Source organism: Phocoena phocoena, chromosome 9 (genome assembly GCF_963924675.1).
Source record: "Phocoena phocoena chromosome 9, mPhoPho1.1, whole genome shotgun sequence".
In the NCBI taxonomy this organism is placed as follows: Eukaryota; Metazoa; Chordata; class Mammalia; order Artiodactyla; family Phocoenidae; genus Phocoena; species Phocoena phocoena.
The window spans coordinates 40,077,287-40,083,976 of record NC_089227.1 but is presented as its reverse complement, the minus strand read 5'-3'; the positions used below and the strand labels follow the sequence as shown (position 1 = coordinate 40,083,976).

General features: G+C 40.7%; 1 pseudogene; it reads right to left on the bottom strand.

Moving 5' to 3' along the window:
- Nucleotides 1-2,044: 2,044 nt before the first annotated feature.
- LOC136127896 (cytochrome c oxidase subunit 1-like) lies at nt 2,045-6,468 on the bottom strand (annotated as a pseudogene).
- Between the last annotated feature and the right edge of the window lie 222 nt (nt 6,469-6,690).

Genomic DNA, 6,690 nt, shown 5'->3' with positions numbered 1-6,690 from the left:
CTCCATGGATGAGTCTAATGTGCAAACCTGCTGAGAACTAACTTAAACCCTTAGCTGTTAATAAGGTAGCTATTAATTAACGTAAGTGGGGGGAGTCCTCCTATGGAGAGTAAGATAACAGGTGACCTGCTGTAATGTTGGCAGTTAGTCGTACGGCTAGTGCCACTGGCTGGATAAGTAGGCTGATAGTTTCGATGATTACTAATATGGGAATTAGGAAAGTGGGTGTGCCTTGTGGTAGAAGGTGAGCTAGGGATATTTTTGTCTTATTACGGAAGCCTGTAATGACGGTACCGGCTCATAGGGGAATAGCTATACCTAAATTTATTGAGAGTTGGGTGGTAGGTGTAAATGAGTGGGATAATATTCCAAGAAGATTTGTAGAAGCAATAAATAGGAGAAGTGAGATGAGTATTAGAGATCAGGTTTGTCCCTTGAGGTTATGTGTATTTCTTAGTTGTTTTGATGTAAGTTTGGTTAATCATTGTTGGATGGAGACTGTGTGATTGTTAATTAGTCAATTTGGTGTTGGTAATAGTATAGTAGGGAATATAATGATTAGAGTGGTGATAGGAATACCTAGTATTATTGGGACTGTGAAAGGGGTAAATAGATTTTCGTTCATGTGGTGTTTCAAGGAGTTTGTTGTTCTTGTATTTTGGTGTGTGTTAGTTTGGGGGAGGGGGAGTGGAAATGTTTTAAAATTTTTAGTTGAAATAGTGTGAAGAGGGTAAGGAATATAGATAGGATAGTAAGAAGTCATGTTGATGTGTCTAGTTGTGGCATGTCATTAAGGGGAGTTTACGGCTCTCAATCTTTAACTTAAAAGGTTAACGCTAGTTTAGCTTCTTAATGAGATTATAATATGGATGCAGATCATTTTTCGAAGTTCTCTAGGGGTACTAGTTCGAGAACGACTGGTATGAAGCTATGATTTGAGCCGCAGATTTCTGAACATTGTCCGTAGAATAGACCCGGTCGTGTTGATATTAAGGTTGTTTGGTTTAGGCGTCCAGGGATTGCATCTGTTTTTAAGCCTAGGGAGGGAACAGCTCATGAGTGTAGTACGTCTTCAGAGGAGACTAATATTCGGATTGTTATTTGTATGGGTAGAACCATTCGATTATCTACTTCTAGTAGTCGTAGTTCTCCTGGTTTTAGGTCCGAGGTTGGAATTATGTAGGAGTCGAAGTTTAGGTCTTCGTAGTCGGTATATTCATAACTTCAGTATCGCTGGTGTCCTATTGTTTTTACTGTAAGAGAGGGGTTATTAATTTCATCTATTATGTAGAGAATTCGTAGGGAGGGCAGGGCGATTAGGATTAAGATGATGGCTGGGAGGATGGTTCAAATAGTTTCTGCCTCTTGAGCGTCTATTGTACTGGTGTGTGTTAGTTTGGTTGTAAGTATTAGGGTGATAATATAGAGGACTAGAGAGCTAATTAGGAAGACGATTATTAATGTGTGATCATGAAAGTGTAGGAGTTCTTCTATAATAGGTGATGTTGCATCTTGTAAGCCTAGTTGGAAGGGATATGCCATGGAGATATACAGGGTTTTCACTTGTGATTTAACTTTGACAAAGTTACGTAAGGCTTTACTAATATCTCATTTATAAAGAAAGACATAGTGGTTATGATATTGGCTTGAAACCGATTAGAGGGGGTTCGATTCCTTCCTTTCTTGATCATTTTGGGTTGACGTATGCTGGTTCTTCAAATGTATGGTATGGTGGAGGACGTCCATTTAGTCATTCAAGATTTGTGGAGGTGAGGTCTACTGTTAATACCTCTGGTTTAGATGCGAATGCCTCTCAGATGATGAAAATTATTAGTATAACTGCTGATAGTGAGATGAAAGAGCCTATTGATGAGATAGTATTTCATGTTGTGTAGGCGTCTGGGTAGTCGGAGTACCGTCGAGGTATACCGGATAGGCCTAGGAAGTGTTGTGGGAAGAATATTATGTTTACACCTATGAATATGATTATAAAGTGAATTTTTGTTCATGTTGAGTTGAGTGTATAGCCTGAAAATAGTGGGAATCAGTGAACAAAACCTCCTATGATGGCGAAGACAGCTCCTATTGAAAGTACATAGTGAAAGTGGGCGACTACGTAGTAGGTGTCGTGGAGAACAATATCTAGGGATGAGTTAGCTAGGACGATGCCAGTTAGGCCTCCTACTGTAAAAAGGAAGATAAAGCCTAGGGCTCATATTAGAGCGGGAGATCATTTAATATTTCCCCCGTGAAGTGTTGCTAGGCAACTAAAGACTTTTACTCCTGTAGGGATAGCAAAAATTATAGTGGCTGATGTAAGATATGCTCGTGTACCTACGTCTCTTCCAACTGTGAATATACGATGAGCCCATACGATAAAGCCTAGGAACCCAATAGAAACTATAGTTCAAACTATTCCCATATACCCGAAAGGTTCTTTTTTCCCTGAGTAGTAGGTTACAATATGTGAAATTATTCCAAAGCCAGGTAGGATTAGAATAAATATTTCGGGGTGACCAAAAAATCAAAATAAGTGTTGGTACAGGATTGGGTCGCCTCCTCCTGTGGGATCGAAAAAGGTTGTGTTTAGGTTTCGGTCGGTCAATAGTATGGTAATTCCAGCTGCTAGGACGGGTAGTCATAATAAGAGTAATACTGCTGTAATTAGGGCTGATCACACGAAGAGGGGTGTTTGGTATTGGGTTATAGCGGGTGGTTTTATATTAATAATGGTCGTAATAAAGTTGATGGCTCCAAGGATTGAGGACACGCCGGCTAAATGTAGGGAGAAAATGGTAAGGTCTACTGAGGCTCCTGCATGTGCTAGATTTCCAGCTAGAGGAGGATATACAGTTCAGCCCATGCCTGTGCCGGCTTCAACTATTGAGGATGCTATTAGTAGTAGAAAGGAAGGAGGAAGCAGTCAGAAGCTTATATTATTTAGACGAGGAAAGGCTATGTCAGGTGCTCCAGTTATTAGAGGGACGAGTCAATTTCCGAACCCACCAATGATGATAGGTACGACTATGAAGAAAATTATCACGAAGGCATGGGCTGTTACTAGTACGTTGTAAACTCGGTCATCTCCGATTAGTGTGCCAGGTTGACCCAGTTCAGCGCGAATTAATAAGCTTAGGCCAGTGCCTACTATTCCTGCTCAGGCACCAAATAACAGGTATAAGGTACCAGTATCTTTGTGGTTGGTTGAGAATAGTCAGCGATTTATGAACATAGGTAAAATGGCCGAGTAGGCATTAGACTGTAAATCTAAAGACAGGGGTCGAGTCCTCTTTTTGCCAAGTCCTGTGGTGAATCATCATTTTGAATTGCAAATTCAAGGAAGCAGCTTCAATCCTGCCAGGACTTCTCCCGCCTTTTTTTTTCTCGCGGTGGGAGAAGTAGATTGAAGCCAGTTGACTAGGGTATTTAGCTGTTAACTAAAAGTTCGTGGGAGATGTATCCCTCCAATCTAGTGAGGATTTAGCTTAATTAAAGTGTTTGATTTGCATTCAATTGATGTAAGATACGGTCTTGCAATCCTTATTAGGCAGGGGTTAAGTACATTATACTTGCTTAGGGCTTTAAAGGCTCTTGGTCTGATTTAAACTAAACTCCTATAGTAAAATGGGGAATGCTGGTGTGAGGGGTAAGAGTATTGTGGATAATACAATTGCTGTTGGTAGAAGGGTTATTCGTTTTGTGGAGTGAAATTGTCATTTTATTTTTATGTTGTTTGTAGAGGGAAATAGGGTTAATGCTGTGGAGTAGGCGAGGCGTATGTAGAAATATAGATAGGGTAGTGCTGTGATGGCTGTGAGGGTTGGTAGAACGAGAATATCGTTTTTTGTTCTTGAATAATTATTCATTTGGGTATAAATCCTGTAATTGGGGGGAGTCCTATGCAGAGTAAGCAAATACAGGACAGGGTATATAATAAGACTTCCCAGGCGGAGGAAGGAAATGCAGGTAGGAAAGTGCAAAGAGAATCTTAAATTTCTTGGAGGGTTTTTCTAGGACAAACCATGATCTAGGTATTTCTTTCTATATATAACTTTAACCTCTGTGACGTAAAACAATAATGTGTTATTTTTGCACCTATGCTGTGGATTTCCAAATATTGGATAATTTGAAAATGCTATGAGTTACAGTTTCTGTCTCATTATTCTGTGTAGTGTTTAATCTTTACTGAGAAGTACTATTTCCTAGGTACTGCCCGGATTTTATGGTGTGTCACAGTTCCTCTGGCATAAAAATAAATGTTTAATGAAAGGGAAATCGACTGCTAAGCCTGGAGACCCACAGGAAACAGGCTATTGCAAAGAACTGATCAAAAACTTCTCTTGAAAAGTTGCTCTCTCCTCTCCATCTCTCTTCCTTCGTCTCATTTATCAAGTAAACACTGTATCTCCTTATGAGCTTCACAAGAATTATGTAATTATGGATATGAAACCTGCTGCCATGTAGCTTCCTGCCCCTGGGTGGAGGTGAGCAGTGTTGCCTTTGGTACAAGAGCCAGATCATTTGATAGTAATGGATAAAGAGACTTTCTGGGTGATAGCAATCGAATGGCAGAATTTTCTGATACCTGGCAGAATCACTAAAAACTGTCGGTCAGTGGGTTCCTATATATTTGTGTTATTTTACAGATTAAAACATTTGGTCTTATGATGTGTGTTTGCTACAGTGTTTAAGAAAATTTAATTTATCTACTGAAATAGGAGAAGTAAAGAAGGGAGATGGGTGCGGTACGTTATAGAAGCAAGTAGCTTGTGAGATCTGTTGACAGTGAATAGCACACGTGTAAGATAAGAAGGGACGGAAGATGATACGGGTTGAGTTGTGCCACTCGCTCTCAGTATTTGTCAGAGTCCTGCGGAGAAACAGTATTAGAAGAGTATCAGTAGAGAGGGAGGGAGGGAAAGAGAAAGAGAAAGAGAGAGGGATATATTATAAGGAATTGGCTTTCACAGTTTTGGAGGCTGAGAAGTCCCATGATCTGCCGTCCGCAAACTGGAGACCCAGGAAAGCTGGTGGTGTGGGTTCCAGTCTGAGTCTGAAGATCTGAGAATCAGGAAGGCTGATGGTGTCGCCCAAGGGCTGAAAGAAAAAAAAAAAAGATCTTTCAGTTCAATCAGTAAGGCAGAGAGAGACACAGAGAGAGAGAATTCAACTTTCTTCTACCATTTTGTTCTATTGGGGCCCTCAACAGATTGGATGATGCCCACTCCCACTGTGGAGGGCCATGTGCTTCACTCAGTTCACCAAGGCAAGTGCTTATCTCTTCTGGAAACACCCTCCCTAACAAACACACTTGGAAATAATATTTAACCAAATAGCTGGACATCCCATGGCTTGGTCAAGTTGACACATAAAATGAACCATCATACCCCCTCAAATTAATATGTTGGAGTCCTAACCCCCAGTGCCTAGAATGAGGCCTTATTTGGAAATAGGATTGTTGCAGTTGTACTAATTAAGATGAGGTCATACCAGCGTAGGGTAGGCCCCTCATCTGATGTGACTGGTGTCCTTATAAAAAGGGAAAATTTAGTTACAGAAATGCACATAGGGTAAACACCACGAGAAGGTGAAGGCAGAGATCAGGTGATGCAGAAGCCAAGGAGTGCCAAAGATTGGCAGCAAAGCACCAGAAGCTGGGCTAGAAACATGGCACGGTTTTTCCCTCACTGTCCTCGGAGGGAAACAACCCTTCTGCCTTGATCTTCTAGCCTCCAAAACTGTGAGACAATACATTTCTGTTGTTGAGGCCGCACAGTTTTTGGTACCTCCTTCCTGCTTTCCTAACACTAATACAGAAGGGCTTAGACACTAAATAGTCATGAGTCACTTGAGGCAAATGAGCATGGAGAAAGATTCAGGAAGTGCTTGCACCCTCCCCTACGTCTGCTAACCTCTCTCTTGCTCCTTGCTTGTGGCTGTGTGTTTAAGATTGATTCAGTAAGCTTTTGTGAATCAAGCGTTTTCATTTGTTCTACAAACCTTTCTGTTCTGCGGCCTCTGGATGAGCTGGTCGGCTACCCAAAAGCCTCCTGTCACATTAACATAATTCCCCAGATTGATAAACCCTTTATAGTATTTTTGATGGCCCCTACTATCATTGTTTCTCATTTTTATTTCCGGGTTGTGATTTCATTTTAGGAAATAGTAGTAGTGTGTCTGAAAGCATTGATTTGCTACCGTGAAGGCCGATTTTGCTAAGAAACCATTCTACACGATGACAAAAATCTGTTCACAGTTTTAACTCTGCTTTAGATGTTTACGCTTCCAGTTCACATTTTTAAACTCTTAAAATACAGCCACGGAGAAGCCTGAAAGTCCATAGAAATATGGTTTGTGAGGAATATTCTGCATCTGTTTACATGAAGTGATGTTTTCAGAGGTGCTGTTGGCTGAATTCATTTTCAGGGCCTGTCTGATGCTGTTCAAGTTCTCCATTTGTAAACTCATTGTGTATTATACCTGCCCATCTTCCCTAGGAATTTTTCAGTTTATGTTTGCTTCTTCTCTTTTATATGTAACTGTTCACGGAAGCCAGGAAGGGATATCATTTGGGGGTTTGCTTACTATTTGTAATTGGAATTCTCTGGAGGCAGGGGTCAAATTAACTCATGGGTTTGATCCTAGCAATTTACCTTTCCACTCTTTCTTTCTTCTGTAATTAGGAATTTA